This window comes from Leptodactylus fuscus, chromosome 1, assembly GCF_031893055.1.
Source record: "Leptodactylus fuscus isolate aLepFus1 chromosome 1, aLepFus1.hap2, whole genome shotgun sequence".
NCBI classification, from domain to species: Eukaryota; Metazoa; Chordata; class Amphibia; order Anura; family Leptodactylidae; genus Leptodactylus; species Leptodactylus fuscus.
The window spans coordinates 304,059,299-304,077,163 of record NC_134265.1 but is presented as its reverse complement, the minus strand read 5'-3'; the positions used below and the strand labels follow the sequence as shown (position 1 = coordinate 304,077,163).

General features: G+C 39.8%; 1 protein-coding gene across 1 annotated transcript in view; it reads left to right on the top strand.

The window, feature by feature from the left end:
* The first annotated feature begins 670 nt into the window (after positions 1-670).
* The window catches only part of DLC1 (DLC1 Rho GTPase activating protein), a 342,693-nt gene continuing 325,498 nt past the window's right edge, over positions 671-17,865 (top strand). Inside the window, exon 1 of the mRNA XM_075258695.1 lies at positions 671-785. The gene's annotated coding sequence lies outside the window, so the exon portion shown is untranslated. The remainder of the gene's footprint in view (positions 786-17,865) is intronic.

Below are 17,865 nucleotides of genomic sequence, written 5' to 3'. Positions count from 1 at the left end.
TGCTGCAAGAGAACTCTCCAGCGCCGCCTTCATCTTCTTCAGGAACGAGCTCTCTTTGTGTCTTCTTCTGCCGTTGGCTTCAAACATCTAGGCCTTAATGGAGTTGTTTTGGTGATATCTGCATGACCCCTTCATGTCAATGGATAGATTATACCAAGACAATATCTGCAGTGTGTGAATACATCTTATTAAGGAGCACTACTAAATGTGGACATTTATCATAATAAAATCTTCTTATATGACAGAGGGACATGCTTGTGACAACAAAAGATGTATGCATGCATAGATAGATAGATAGATAGATAGATAGATAGATAGATAGATAGATAGAAGCTATAGATTTCTTTGGTCAAGTCTGAAGCATAGCTATAATGTGAGTGAGACCTTAAGGTCAGAGACCTATGGTACCTATGGGACTAGAACATTTAATCCGCTGACTTGAGTGCTGCTTATGCGGTAATTGGCTTACACACTGTTGTCTGTCGGGGCCGCATGCATTGGTAAAACTGCCTCTTACTTTCCCAGCCAGTGCTAAGCAAATGATACAATTAGGAAAGCAATCAGTTAAAAGCTGGTGATAATAAAGTTAAAGTGCATCCCATGTCTGTGACATCATTATCTCTAGGCATGTTCCCTTATGCTCTGTCTTAACTACACTACATGACAGAGACCCACCCTAACTCTGCTGTGGATCTTAATATGATTTCCTAGCAAGTAGTGAGAAATGGAAGGGCAGTAATATGCTCCAGACTGCCTTGTTCTGTGCATGCATTACACTGACAAAGGTAAGGAAAGCTTGCATTCTAATACGTAGCATACACTTACTGTCATTGTTCTGGTAGTAAGTGCTTCCACTTATACTATTATTCTTGTATAGTATGTGGTAGGACCCTACAGAACAGTCATTGCTGTATGGACATAGACTTTTTGCAAACATGTGGCTCTCCAGCTGTTCACACACACTGGGAGTATAAAACAGATATACATCCCATAGCTACAGTCTTCATGATTCTGGTAGTATATGCCTGGTTGTGCACTGTAGCATATATGTATTGAGATGGAAATGAACATTTATGGCAGAATAAGAAAGTCACATTTTGTTAGGGCTTTTTTTTCTTTTTTTTGCATTGTGGTTTCTTTAAGATAATAGCTAAATTTATCAACTAGATCAGAAGAATTTCTGCAGCATTTTCCAAAACCAGCTTGACTGCACTATATATATAAGTGTTATTTTTAGGAGAAAAGGGGGTCTTATATAAAGCATTGTACATAATTTTATTTATTCTGTATAGTTCATTTTTAATAATATTCTTAAAAACCTGAAATTATTAGAATCTATGGCCTGCTTCAGTGAGCTGCAAAATATGTTATCCTGTGTAAAACGAGAGATGGCACATTGTAATTTTACCATGTGCCAAAAAAATAAATTTAAGTCTGCTTGATATGACAAATATGGACAATATGTGATCCCTGTCTGCTATCTTATACAGTGCATATATGGTTCATCTCAAGAGTATATTCACACATTCCAGATTTGGGGCAGAAATTACTGTAAGTGAAAATCCATTTGACTCATGTTATAATGGGGTTGTTCCTATAACATGTAACAGATATTTACAGAACAGTTGGAGAGTGTTCTCAAGCTAATGTATCATATGGTACCATACATGTCGGAATGTTCCATGTGTTATGTGTAGGAATGTTACCATTAAAACATATTTCTTATTATATGATTTAGTTTACAAAATTCTGTTAGACTGCAGACTTTAGATATTCAGCGTGCATCGATCAATATATATATATATATATATATATAATGTGTGCATATATGTCAGATGCTGTATCAGGTGCAGGTCTCTATATGACTGCTATGGGTGGTTGCAGAGCCTCCCAATGCTGAGTGTACTGTACAGCCCATTGTGCTGCGATGTCTACATCTCCCTGGAGAGACATTCGCACTGACTGTCTGCGGCTAATTGAATGAAGAGATTGAACTTTGCTACTTATTTCTATTGACTTAATTAATTGCCTTTTTCCTCTGGTTTTGTATTTTTATCCTCCAAGTAATAAAACGTGGCGTAGACATTTTTTTTTTTTTATTATTCTTGTTTTTTTTTTTTACTTTAAAAAAAAATAATAATAATAACAAATATAACATGCCACAAATCCTATCAAACACAATGGCCATACTTGGCCAGTAATCTTGAATGTCTAGTAGCCAAATGTAATTTGTACCAGATTCCTTAGCACAGACAAACCCTGCAGGCTCATGTGGCAGAGCTGATAGACAGGGAGGGACTCTGTGATAGAAGCTGTGGTATAACAAGGGGCACGATGACTGTGTGGAGATGGGAATAATGGGAAGGTGTGCGAATAAGACATTTGTGAGAAGTTACATAGGGGGCCCAACCTGAGCTTTTGCACTGCAGCTTGTGAGCCTTTAGTTGTCTCTTCAGCTTGTAGAATTTCCATTATTTACTACTTTTTCTGATATGCCTGGACCTAATCCTGATTTATCAGTGTCCCACATAAATAGTACCAGTGGTGTGTCTCCGCAAACAACCTTCAAATTAAAGGGGTTGTACCAAAATTTGATTTAACTAATTAACTGTCAACTAGGTGGGGATCAATAGGGCTCCAATTGCTGGGATACCCACCAATTATAGGGCCCCTGGTCCTTGACTGAATGGATTGGAGACTGAGTATACAGGCCAGGTCTGAGGGACTTCTGGAGATAGTCATACTCTGTACTTGGCTTGCCTTCGGCAGTCTCATAGAGATGAATGGAGTGGCACTGCACATATTCCACCACCGTGTATACAATGTTAGCTTTCTGCAGCTGCCATACAAGGGATCTCAATGTATATATATTTACACAGCTGTCATTGAAGTCAGTGTAAGCAATATACATACAGACACAGCATCCATGCAGAATGATGAATGAAGTATGCGTGCTGATTTCCATTCATGTCACCAGCTTTCAGCAAAAAAGGGTCAGAACATTGCTAAATGATTGTCTATAATCGCTGTTTTACCATATACTAACTCATTTTATGAACCGTCTTAAGGTATTTGTCATGTTGTTTGCATTTCTGAGCCCTGGGCCCTACACTAGGTTTTACTCTTCTAGTGTTACATTTGCTGGAGCTGGTGAAGGGGCCCAGACAATCATTTTCTGTTGTGGGTCCAAGGTACCTTAATCTAATACCTAGCTTTATATTTGGGGGTCTCTGTTCATCTTAGACCTTATCTTCCTTCCTGCATACAGTAGACTAATGCACTAGGCATATATGTGCCAGTAGATGTCACTGTATTTTAGTTGTATCTCCTCATTCTATGTATTGCTCAATAGCATGGCTCAGTATGCTTCTAAGGAAGCCAGCAGCTGATCTTAAGTAGAAGCTTTTTATTAGAATGTACAGTAGATGGATTCTGTCCAGCTGGCTCTTTGCCACTTAAGTCTTGGACTCATTTTGCATCACATAAACATCTCTTACAGGCTAACATTGCATAGATCTTTGAAGCATGTGATTGCCTATACATGGCTGCTTAAATATTTTTCTTTTATGAAGAGTTAATATTTGGAAATCATGTTGCAGTAGACAATTCTATGACATTGTCAACCATTTTATTTTGTCTTTTTATAATATTCAGATCCTGCTGCTAAGAACACTATTCATTCTCTTTCTACATGTTCTGGTCCTGGAATGACTGGGACCCATAGTCTATGGCTCCTTCCAGGACATTATTTAACGTTTCAACATCTTTCAACATGGAAATTATTGTCCAGTCTAGACAACAATTGTAACTAAGCCAATGTTCTCATTGATCTCTAATGTAAAACTGCCATTAGCACAAGCTAGGGAGAGCGACAGATTGATTAAACTGAGACGGCCTCCGAGTGTCCTTAACTGTGCATATATTATACGTACATATATTCTCTTTTACTGCCTTGCATGCTAGGAGCAAAATATAAATTTTTGCTTTCTCAATACCCTAAACATAACATGTACCATTTATTTTCTAAATAAGTGTCTGTACAGTCATGGCCGTAAGTGTTGGCACCCCTGAAATTTTTCCAGAAAATGAAGTATTTCTCCCAGAAAATCATTGCAATTACATATATTGGGTTATGCACATGTTTATTTCCTTGGAACAACACATTGGAACAACACAAAAAACTTTAAAAAAGGCAAAAATTAGATAATTTCATGCAAAACTCAAAAAATGGGCCACACAAAATTACTGACACCCTCAACTTAATATTTGGTTGAACATCCTTTGGAAAAAAAAAACCTAAAATCAATCGCTTCCTATCACCATCATCAGCTTCTTACACCGCTCAACTGTAATTGTGGACCACTCTTATTTTGCAAACTGATCCAGATTCTCATATTTGAAGGGTGCCTTCTCCCAGCAGCAATTTTATTATCAATCCATAGATGTTCAATTGGGATTTAGATCCGGACTCTGGCCACTTCAGAACTCTCCTTCACTTTGTTTCCATCCTTTTCTGGGTTCTTTTTGAAGTATATTTGAGGTCATTTTCTTTCTGGAAAACTCATGAGCTAGGACACAAACCCAGCTTTCTAACACTGGACCCTACATTGAGACCCAAAATCCTTTGGTAATCTTCAGTTTTTCTGATGCCTTACACACAGTCAAAGCACCCAGTGTCAGAGGCAGCGAAACAACCATAAAACTTCTTTGAACCTTCACCATATTTGACTGTTGGTACTGTGTTTTTTTTTTCTTTTTAGGTCTCATTCCATTTTTGGTAAACAGGAGAATGTTCTGCTTTACCAAAAAGCTCTGTCTTGACAGAGAAGGATTTCCAGAAAAATTTTGGCTTACTCATGTAGATTTCGGTAAACTGCAGTCTAGTTTTTTTTTATGTCTCTGTGTCAGCAGTGGGCTCCTCCTTGGTCGCCTGCCATAGTGTTTCATTTTGTTCAAATTTTGACAGATATTTGGCGCTGACATTGATGAACCTGGAGCATGCAGGACAGCTTGAATTTCTTTGGAACCTGATTGGGGCTGCTTATCCACCATTTGGACTACTCTGCTTTGCAACCTTTCATCAATTTTTCTCTTCTGTCCACATCCAGGGATTTAGCTACAGTGCCATGGGTTGTAAACTTATTGATTATGTAGTGCACTGTAGAAAAAGGAACATCAAGATCTCTGGAGATGCTCTTTTAACCTTGAGATTGTGGATATTTTTCCAAAATTTTGGTTCTCAAGTCTTCAGACCGTTATCTTCCCCTGTTTCTGTTCCCCATATTTAGTGTAGCACACACAGAATGCAAAGATTGTTAACGTCTCACCGTTTTATCTAGTTTCAGATGTGATTTTTACATTGCCCACACCTGTCACTTGTCACAGGTGAGTTTGAATGAACATCACATGCTTGAAACAAAGTTATTTACCTATAATTTTGAAAAGGTGACAATTTTGTTCAGCCAATTTTTGCAGTTTTGTGTGAAATTATGTAAATTTTGGCTTTTTTCTCTGTTTTATGTATTGTTCTAATACACACAAAGGAAATAATAATGTGTATAACAAAATGTGTAATTTCAATAATTTTCTGGAAGAAAGACTTTATTTTCTGGAAAAATTTCAGGGGTGTCAACACTTACAACGCTGACTGCAAGTGCACATATGGAATAACATTATGGCCAATATTTGCAATTGTAAGAATTTTATCTAATTTTCCATTTTTCCCAAACAAGTGTGTTGGGACTAGCTGCTATGATGTATCCTTATACAGAAAAAAAGGAGATACTATTCCTCTATCTCTCTGTAGCACACAGAAGCAGCATGAAGAACATTATACAGCAGTACCGAGCTGTGAATACTGTGAATACTGCCCTGGGGTGAGCTAGTAAACTTACTAGCGTCTCCAGCAGCATGTTTATGTGCCTGTGTCTCATCTTCCTCCAGTAGTTCACTCCTCCCCTTTCCATAGACTTCTATGAAAAGTATGTAATTTGATCCTTCAGTGAATTAAGCCTTGTCTTCCAACAAGATTGATTTTACTTGTTATCTGAGGGTGAATGATCAGCTCAGGAGAGAGGTAGAGAAAAAGTGAATCAAAAGTGGAGAAAGAAGCATTTTTCTCCAATAAGATATTCTACTAAGTTTCTTAGATTCAGCTGTACAATTGATTTATGCCTATTGGTTGAAAGTTCAGTGACCATTTAATAATCTTACAAATCATGAGTATTCATTTTGTGTTATAGCTTAATACTAATATGTTTAATAATTAAAATTATAATCTTTGACCATATACTCCCTAAATACACTGATAAATCTACACAGTTAACATTACATCTTGTATAATGTACAAATACTATATGGAAACAGTAACAACTTTGATGGATTGGACTTGTCATAGGTGGTCCTATGTATGCTATGTGTCGAGAACCTCTGCTTTAAATGAGTAAGAAGTTCACAGAAGATACAGAGAAAGGAAATATTTTAATGAAAGACTTCAGTGTGCGTAGGAAATGTAAGGAGAAGGAGGTTAAAAAGTCTTTGGAAAGAGTGAGTTATTCTGTACTTATGATTATGACTAATTCTACAAGCTTGACCTTCCTCTTGGAATAACCCATTACTGATGTAATGAAGGGATGGAGAGTACAGATTGTTGGACATTATTGTCATAGACTTTTCCAAAGTTGTGGTCTAAACATATATTTAACATTCTGAAACAAGCTGCTTTCCATCAGTAATTTCAAAAGATCACATCAGCAACTTATACTGATCTTTCTTGGACTCTACATCTGGCATGGCTGCTTTGCCTTGTTGGAATTATACTGTCGGTCGTCTCTTCAGCAGTGTTTCTCAACTTTAGCCCTCTAGTACCCCAACAGGTCATGTTTTAAGGATTTCCCATGAAGCAAACACCTGTAGCAATTACTGAGGTAGTGACATATTGAATCATATGTGCAATTTTGCGGAATTTCTCAGAACATGACCTTTCCAGTATGATTGAGGAGTGATGTTGAGAAACACAGTTCTAGATTTGTGTGCAAAATGTTTCTACTGTAAGTCAGGTTCTCACATACAAAGACAAACATTCCACCAGACTCTGCAAAAAAAAAAAGAAGAAAAGACACAATGCAAGTGACAGGTGCAAAACTTCCATAACAGCGCTTGCACTATTGCTTTACATGTTCAAGTAATACATTCTTCCTAAGTTCCTTTTAGAAGAAAGAGTGATGTAAGTATTCTAGTTAAGCCCATATTTATAGATAATGCACTCTCCAGATAGGGTTGGAAATTTCCATACAAAATCATACATCTTCAATTACCGAAATACATACTGTAAACACTTTGGCAAAAGAAATAATAATAATAATAATAATAATAATAATAATAATAATAAATGTATTTATATAGCGCCAACATATTCTGCAGCACTCTACCATTTGTAGGGTTCAAGTACAGACAAAAAGATACATTACAAGGAAATAGTTACTTCATACAATGGCATTAAGGGCCCTACTTGCAAGAGCTTACAATCTATGAGGTAGAGGGGGTGATACAAGAGGTAACAGGGGCGGCATCGGAGGTAGCATTGCTTATACAGTGGTCAGACAATTTTTTAATAGAGGTTACTGTCATTACACAGACATAAAACTGTATGAGCCGTCACCAGTCGTGTCCTTTAACATGTAGATGGAGCTTGGACATATAAAGTTAGCATGAAATAGCATCATATTATGTGGGGTAATGTGGGAGCTGGAACAGAGAAGGGTTCATGTTAGGGATTCTAATTACGGTACGAAGAGTTTACATTAGGAATTGTGACAGGCCTGTCTGAAAAGATGTGTCTTTAGTTTGCGCTTGAAACTGTAGAAATTGGGAGTTAATCTGATTGTCCGGGGTAGAGCATTCCAGAGAAGTGGTACAGCTTGGGAGAAGTCTTGTATATGAGCATGGGAGGTTCTGTTAATAGAGGATGTAAGTCTTAGGTTATTGAGTGAATGGAGAGCACAGGTTGGGCGGTAGACAGAGATGAGGGAGGAAATGTATGGAGGTGCGGCATTATGGAGAGCCTTGTGGATGAGAGTGATAACTTTATATTTTATTCTATAATGAATAGGCAGCCAATGTAGCGACTGGCACAGACCAGAGGCATCGCTGTAGCAGCCTGGCCGCTGCATTCAGAATAGATTGTAGAGGGGAGAGTTTAGTAAGGGGAAGACTGATTAGTAAGGAGTTACAGTAGTCAAGGCGAGAATGAATCAGAGAGACAATAAGTGTCTTTAATGTCTCTCTGGTAAGGAAAGGGCGTATTCTGGAGATGTTTTTGAGGTGGAGATGACACGAGCGTGCAAGTGATTCGATATGGGGAGTGAAGGAAAGGTCCGAGTCAAACACAACCCCCCAGGCAGATATCCTACTAATATTATAAATGTGAAAGTTTGTGTGTTTGGATGTTTGGATGTTTGTGAGTTTGGATATTTGTTCCTCAATCACGCTAAGACGCCTGGACGGATTTGCGTGCAATTTTCCACAAACATAGTTTTCCCTCAGGATTGAGTCGCAGGCTACTTTTGGTGCCACTAAACAACATGGCTTCCTAGCAGGAGACTCACAAAAGCAGGACTCCTAGCCCCAGCTATAGACTCACACACACTGCCTGGCATTTCCTGCCTCAACTTGCCTGCACACTCCTTACTGTCACCTCAGGAGTAGCCCTCACTCTACTCACTCACATTTACATATATCTTTCCACTATATAACAGATCACATTGTAATTACATGTATCTCCTATCACTGCTATATACAGTACCTGATACATATATACTCCTGTACACAGGCTGTATATACTATATATTACATGTATCTCCTATCACTGCTATATCCAGTACCTGATACATATATACTCCTGTACACAGGCTGTATATACTATATATTACATGTATCTCCTATCACTGCTATATACAGTACCTGATACATATATACTCCTGTACACAGGCTGTATATACTATATAATTACATGTATCTCCTATCACTGCCACCTACCTGGAGAGAATACGCCACCCCAAGCACAGACAGACCCTGAGCCGGTACAGACTGAGCGCCCACAACCTAGAGATAGAGACGGAGCGATACAGGCAGACGTACAAGCCACGGGAGAAGAGACTGTGCCAGCACTGTGACCAGGGGGTCCTAGAAGACGAGACCCACTTCCTGCTACACTGCACCAAATACTCAGCTGTGAGGGCCGTCTACTACCAAAGACTCTCTGCCCACATCCCAGACTTCATATCTGCAGACGAGAAGAGGAAACTCTACATCCTACTGGGAGAAGAAGAGGCCACTGTGGAGATCGCTGCCCAATACGTGTCCAGCTGTCACCAAATAAGAGGAAGATGAGACTCCACGGACTGTTATATTTATCCCAAAACACCCGCCCCACCCCACCCCACCTCCCCATATAGCAGTCACCAACGAAGAGGAAGATGAGACTCCACGGACTGTTATACCCCAAACCAACCGCCCCGCCCCACCCCACCTCCCCATATAACGGTCACCAACGAAGAGGAAGATGAGACTCCATGGACTGTTATACCCCAAACCACCCCCACCACCCCCACCACCCACCCACCCAAGTCCAACTCCCCCCCCCCCACACTCTACTAGCTTTGGCAATGCCAAATATCTATTCGGACGTGCCAATAAAGCTTTTTTGATTTGATTTGATTTGATATATTACATGTATCTCCTATCACTGCTATATACAGTACCTGATACATATATACTCCTGTACACAGGCTGTATATACTATATATTACATGTATCTCCTATTACTGCTATATACAGTACCTGATACATATATACTCCTGTACACAGGCTGTATAACACATCACATTGTCTGTATCACAACATACACAATATAACACATCAAATCGCATTTGCTAGCCCACCAAACTTTTTAAAGCACTTTTACAGTTTCACACGTCTGTGTCCGCCCAAAACTCAACTCACCGCAAAAACTAGTAGAGTATAAAGTCAAAAACTATTCACTTGCCGAACAATACTTAGAGACTACCATACTTTGCTCACACAGAGACATACTGTTCTTACATAGTGCAAACAGTATTCAGAATCTGTCTTTTGCCAGCATAGAGCAAAACAGTGTCCACACAATGCTCCTACTGTGCCCATATAATACCAAATATCATCCACATAGTGTTACATGATGTTCACATATGATGATAACCACATAAAGTACATTTGTTTGAATTATCATGAATTTGGACCCTCTGTGACGCTGTGAAAATGGTTGGTGAAACTGGATTTTAAGAGAATCATAAGCTAACTAAACTCCTTAAAGATATTTGTTTGAATATCCCGGAGGTACCAAGTAGAAAGCTTTGTTTTTTGTTCATATACACTGAAACCTACCCAAAAGACCACCATTTAGAGATGAACGCTCACTTACCCAGACCTGACTTTAAATTCCTTAGTTTCTTATAGATATCGAACATCTTTTTGAAAAGACCACCCCTCTAGAAGAACACTTTTCAAAGGAATTTTTGGATAATCGTCTTAAAGAAGTCCTGCTGTACAATGTGTTATCAAGGCAGGCAAACTTAATCAGAATATTACACATATACTGTACAAAAGTATTGGTTGGAAATGGTGGAGTTTGGCCATTTCAACACATGGTGAGACGGTAATTACAGTGAATGACCTAAATGGGGTTTCTGTAAAATATAGCTTTGTGGATCCAATGTAACAAAATAAGAAGCTTTTTAATGATACATTCATATACAGTACTTATATACTCACTACTGATCTTGTTACAGGCCTATTATTGGTTTAGTGTATCCCTCTCTCTCCTGAACATGCTGAAGTATTGTCTATAATGTCAGATATGTAGCTGCAGTGATGCCATTCCAACCATAGTGACATCACTGCTACAAACAGCAACTGATGTGACAGTAGTCTGAAGTCACTATGGACACATACAGTCCTATGAAAAAGTTTGGGCACCCCTATTAATCTTAATCATTTTTTGTTCTAAATATTTTGGTGTTTGCAACAGCCATTTCAGTTTGATATATCTAATAACTGATGGACACAGTAATATTTCAGGATTGAAATGAGGTTTATTGTACTAACAGAAAATGTGCAATATGCATTAAACCAAAATTTGACTGGTGCAAAAGTATGGGCACCTCAACAGAAAAGTGACATTAATATTTAGTAGATCCTCCTTTTGCAAAGATAACAGCCTCTAGTCGCCTCCTGTAGCTTTTAATCAGTTCCTGGATCCTGGATGAAGGGATTTTGGACCATTCCTCTTTACAAAACAATTCAAGTTCAGTTAAGTTTGATGGTGGCCGACCATGGACAGCCCGCTTCAGATCATCCCACAGATGTTCAATGATATTCAGGTCTGGGGACTGGGATGGCCATTCCAGAACATTGTAATTGTTCCTCTGCATGAATTCCTGAGTCGATTTGGAGCGGTGTTTTGGATCATTGTCTTGCTGAAATATCCATCCCCGGGGTAACTTCAACTTTGTCACTGATTCTTGAACATTATTCTGAAGAATCTGCTGATACTGAGTGGAATCCATGCGACCCTCAACTTTAACAAGATTCCCGGTGCCGGCATTGGCCACACAGCCCCAAAGCATGATGGAACCTCCACCAAATTTTACAGTGGGTAGCATGTGTTTTTCTTGTAATGCTGTTTTTTTTGGACGCCATGCATAATGCCTTTTTGTATGACCAAACAACTCAATCTTTGTTTCATCAGTCCACAGGAACTTCTTCCAAAATGAAGCTGGCTTGTCCAAATGTGCTTTTTCATACCTCAGGCGACTCTGTTTGTGGTGTGCTTGCAGAAACGGCTTCTTTCTCATCACTCTCCCATACAGCTTCTCCTTGTGCAAAGTGCGCTGTATTTTTGACCGATGCACAGTGACACCATCTGCAGCAAGATGATGCTGCAGCTCTTTGGAGGTGGTCTGTGGATTGTCCTTGGCTGTTCTCACCATTCTTCTTCTCTGCCTTTCTGATATTTTTCTTGGCCTGCCACTTCTGGACTTAACAAGAACTGTCCCTGTGGTCTTCCATTTCCTTACTATGTTCCTCACAGTGGAAACTGACAAGTTAAATCTCTGAGACAACTTTTTGTATCCTTCCCCTGAACAACTATGTTGGACAATCTTTGTTTTCAGATCATTTGAGAGTTGTTTTGAGTAGCCCATGATGCCACTCTTCAGAGGAGATTCAAATAGGAGAACAACTGGCCACTGGCAATTGGCCACCTTAAATACCTTTTCTCATGATTGGATACACCTGGCTATGAAATTCAAAGCTCAGTGAGGTTACAAAACCAATTTTGTGCTTCAGTAAGTCAGTAAAAAGTAGTTAGGAGTATTCAAATCAATAAAATGATAAGGGTGCCCATACTTTTGCACCAGTCAAATTTTGGTTTAATGCATATTGCACATTTTCTGTTAGTACAATAAACCTCATTTCTATCCTGAAATATTACTGTGTCCATCAGTTATTAGATATATCAAACTGAAATGGCTGCTGCAAACACCAAAATATTTAGAACTAAAAATGATTAAGATTAATAGGGGTGCCCAAACTTTTTCATAGGACTGTATATGCACACTTATGTAGACTATGTGTGTAACATCTCTGCCTGTTCGGGACTTACGTTGCGGCGCAGGAGGCGGGATTATTTTGAATCTTTGCTTAGAGTTTTTCGTTGCACTGTGTGAATACTGCTCTATTACCTCTCCTCTGTAATTGAGTTTCCACCACACTCATCTCCTGCACGTTGTTTCTCTTTGATCATCAAATGGTTAATTTTAGTCTGGCCTGTGTGATTGACAGCCTGTCTACCAATCAAGCCTAGGGTGGGTCTTTGGCTTCCTATATACAAGCCATTAGCCCACACAGCCATGTTGGCTATTTAGACTCTGTCCTTAGATTTTGTCCCTGCTAAGTGCCTCTGTCTGCTACTATTGTATTACTGACCTCTGGCTTCCCTTTTGACCATTCTCTTGTATTTCGATTCTGTACTGCATTGCTCGACTGTTACTGGACTCTTTGCTAGCTGCCCTCCCTTTGTTGTTGTTTGTCTTGTCTTTTTTCTGTGTTGTCACTTATATAGGAAGGACCCATCGACCAGTTGTCACTTATTGCTTTGGATAGGATCGACTATCAGGAAGGGGCAGCAGTGGATTCAGCTTAGGGTTCACTGTCTCTTGTGCCCCTCCCTACAGGGTTTTTCAGCAGCTACTGGGGAATTGCTCCTCTAGCAATTCCCTTACAATATATTATTTAGAACCTGTCATGATCATGATTATAGAAACATGTATCCAATACTTGACTTATTGGTAACCTAAAACCTTTACATATATCTGTAATATATTAGTAGTATGATGGTGCCCCGTCTTTTACCTCTTCCTAATAAGAACACCTTTTTTCTGAAATGTCTGCAGCTAACTTACCTTGGTCTGACATCTAAGACTTTTAGCTAAGGAAAATAACTGAATAGCTTATAGTGGTAAAGGTATTTAATGCAGCAAGATAACTGTACCACAATGGTTACATTGTTCAGACCGATACCGAACTTTACCGTATAGGATTGAAGATATTGCATAACAAGACCATATTGAAATAAAAACTGCATTGTTTCATTGAACATGGCTACATTAAACATCCAGAATTTGAAAAAGCTGTGAAAACAACTTTTATCATTGTCAATCTCGCCGGTTTGAAAGGCGACTTTACTATATTTTGAACAATCGTGGCAGTCAATGTAAGTCATTTTGGAAATATGAGAAAGAAAATGGTTTACTAAGCAAAATTCTGCAGAATAATTCTCTGTTCAGGAATACCAGAAGAAGACTACGACTTGCCAAAAAAAATACCAAGCTTGAAAAAAGAGGAAGAAAGCATCACTTAGGTATGAATAGAATATTTATACTCCTTGGTCTGGAGGAAATCTTTTATGTCTAATCTTTGAAATTAACTTAGTTTTGCTAATAAGGACTGATTGGTTGTAATTCATCTTAGGAGGGAAATGGGAGATAAAGTTATGACATTAAAGTACAGTAAGCTTCCTCTCATGCATTTCCACTTCTATATCTGGCTACATAGGATGAGTCACCATTCTTTTACATAACCTGGCTGTGTGGTCAAGAGTATATCATATAGCCCAAGACTAAAGTAGAGGTATAAATGAAACTCCTGGACACCAATGAAAATCTGTAACATGGCCTCCCATCTTCCTTGTGCCAGTTATAATAGTGATGTCTGTGACATACGGTCTTTTGGGCACCCTGAGGCTGTACAGTGGTTGTGCTTTAGTTACATATTTTAACATTTTCTACTATAATCCATCTGACTAGACTAGGTCATCACTGGGAGAGCAACCAGAACTTAATGCTATGTCCTATGGTGTCCTAGATGAACCGCTTGTTACACCAGCCTACCTAAGAGGAATGAATATGGCACCTGGCTTACTGCTTGTCCAGAGCTTCTATAAGATATATAAGAAAAGCCCAACTGCAACTCACAGGTCACATTTAGTGTTGAAAAAACCCGTCGAAATTTGAGTTTGCCCAAAAGTTTGGTTCATGTATTTGACCCGAACCCCAACGAAATCAATGGGGACCCAAACTTGGTGACCTAAAAATGGCTGTAAAATGGGTATGGTAAGAGGTTGAGGGCTGCAAAATGGGGGTATTAACAGGGCAAGTGCGATGCAAAAAATGGGGTAGGAAAAATATCCGAACCGCATGGACCTGAACTGTGCGGTTTGGATTCGCTCATCACTAGTCACATTGCTACCTGTATTTTACTGAGGTTGTCTGCGGGTACAACAGAGGTTAGCAGCAGTTGCTCAGGAATGGCAGTACTTACTGTTAATGTAAAAAGCAACCTTCCAACAGTTTGGGTCTTGCAGGGTAACTTTCCTACTCACACAGGACAGCTCAGAGGAGTCCTACTACTCCAGGCACATGCTGAGGTTCACTCTACTGGCATTTGGGTAAATTCAGGTTGGCGTGAACACATCAAGCTGATTGGTTTCTAGAACAGTCTCAAAGGAATTCTGGAAAGGAGCCACGACAGGTCCTGGTGAAAAGGCTCAAAGACGCAGTATGTGAAAAGACACCACCGCCAGACAGCCAATTTGAGAGGATCATCACTAGAGATGAGCGAACAGTGTTCTATCGAACTCATGTTCGATCGGATATTAGGCTGTTCGGCATGTTCGAATCGAATCGAACACCGCGTGGTAAAGTGCGCCATTACTCGATTCCCCTCCCACCTTCCCTGGCGCCTTTTTTGCTCCAATAACAGCGCAGGGTAGGTGGGACAGGAACTACGACACCGGTGACGTTGAAAAAAGTAGGCAAAACCCATTGGCTGCCGAAAACATGTGACCTCTAATTTAAAAGAACAGCGACGCCCAGCTTCGCGTCATTCTGAGCTTGCAATTATCCGGGGACGGAGGTTTCCGTCCAGTTAGCTAGGGCTTAGATTCTGGGTAGGCAGGGACAGGCTAGGATAGGAAGGAGAAGACAACCAACAGCTCTTATAAGAGCTAAATTCCAGGGAGAAGCTTGTCAGTGTCACGTGGCACTGACGGGCTCAATCGCCGCAACCCAGCTTTCCCAGGATCCTGAATGGAATACACTGACAGTGTATTCCCGTATACCCTATATATACCCCCGATACCCGTTCCAACGGTGTGCCCCCCCACCTTCACCCCAGAAATACACTGCAAGTCCCCTAGCAATAGAATTGGGGCTATATACACCCACTATTTTTGCTACTGCCATATAGTGCCATTGTCTGACTGGGAATTCAAAGAATATATTGGGGTTACATATCACTTCAATTCCAGGGAGAAGCTTGTCAGTGTAACGTGGCACTGACGGGCTCAATCGCCGCAACCCAGCTTTCCCAGGATCCTGAATGGAATACACTGACAGTGTATTCCCGTATACCCCATATATACACCCCAAATCCCCGTTCCAACGGTGTGCCCCCCACCTTCACCTCGGAAATACCCTGCAAGTCCCCTAGCAATAGAATTGGGGCTATATACACCTACAATTTTTGCTGGTATATAGTGCCATTGTCTGACTGGGAATTCAAAGAATATATTGGGGTTACGTGCACCCACAATTTTTGCTACTGGTATATAGTGCCATTGTCTGACTGGGAATTCAAAGAATATATTGGGGTTACGTGCACCCACAATTTTTGCTACTGGTATATAGTGCCATTGTCTGACTGGGAATTCAAAGAATATATTGGGGTTACGTGCACCCACAATTTTTGCTACTGGTATATAGTGCCATTGTCTGACTGGGAATTCAAAGAATATATTGGGGTTACGTGCACCCACAATTTTTGCTACTGGTATATAGTGCCAGTTTCTGACTGGGAATTCAAAGAATATATTGGGGTTATGTGCACCCACAATTTTTGCTACTGGTATATAGTGCCATTGTCTCACTGGGAATTCAAAGAATATATTGGGGTTACGTGCACCCACAATTTTTGCTACTGGTATATAGTGCCATTGTCTGACTGGGAATTCAAAGAATATATTGGGGTTACGTGCACCCACAATTTTTGCTACTGGTATATAGTGCCATTGTCTGACTGGTAATTCAAAGAATATATTGGGGTTACAAATACCCTCATTTCTTGCTACTGCCATATAGTGCCAGTTTCTGACTGGTAATTCAAAGAATATATTGGGGTTACGTGCACCCACAATTTTTGCTACTGGTATATAGTGCCATTGTGTGACTGGGAATTCAAAGAATATATTGGGGTTACGTGCACCCACAATTTTTGCTACTGGTATATAGTGCCATTGTCTCACTGGGAATTCAAAGAATATATTGGGGTTACAAATACCCTCATTTCTTGCTACTGCCATATAGGGCCAGTTTCTGACTGGTAATTCAAAGAATATATTGGGGTTACGTGCACCCACAATTTTTGCTACTGGTATATAGTGCCATTGTCTGACTGGGAATTCAAAGAATATATTGGGGTTACGTACACCCACAATTTTTGGTACTGGTATATAGTGCCGTTGTCTGACTGGGAATTCAAAGAATATATTGGGGTTACGTGCACCCACAATTTTTGCTACTGGTATATAGTGCCATTGTCTCACTGGGAATTCAAAGAATATATTGGGGTTACGTGCACCCACAATTTTTGCTACTGGTATATAGTGCCATTGTCTCACTGGGAATTCAAAGAATATATTGGGGTTACGTGCACCCACAATTTTTGCTACTGGTATATAGTGCCATTGTCTGACTGGGAATTCAAAGAATATATTGGGGTTACGTGCACCCACAATTTTTGCTACTGGTATATAGTGCCATTGTCTCACTGGGAATTCAAAGAATATATTGGGGTTACGTGCACCCACAATTTTTGCTACTGGTATATAGTGCCATTGTCTCACTGGGAATTCAAAGAATATATTGGGGTTACGTGCACCCACAATTTTTGCTACTGGTATATAGTGCCATTGTCTCACTGGGAATTCAAAGAATATATTGGGGTTACGTGCACCCACAATTTTTGCTACTGGTATATAGTGCCATTGTCTCACTGGGAATTCAAAGAATATATTGGGGTTACGTGCACCCACAATTTTTGCTACTGGTATATAGTGCCATTGTCTCACTGGGAATTCAAAGAATATATTGGGGTTACGTGCACCCACAATTTTTGCTACTGGTATATAGTGCCATTGTCTGACTGGGAATTCAAAGAATATGTTGGGGTTACGTGCACCCACAATTTTTGCTACTGGTATATAGTGCCATT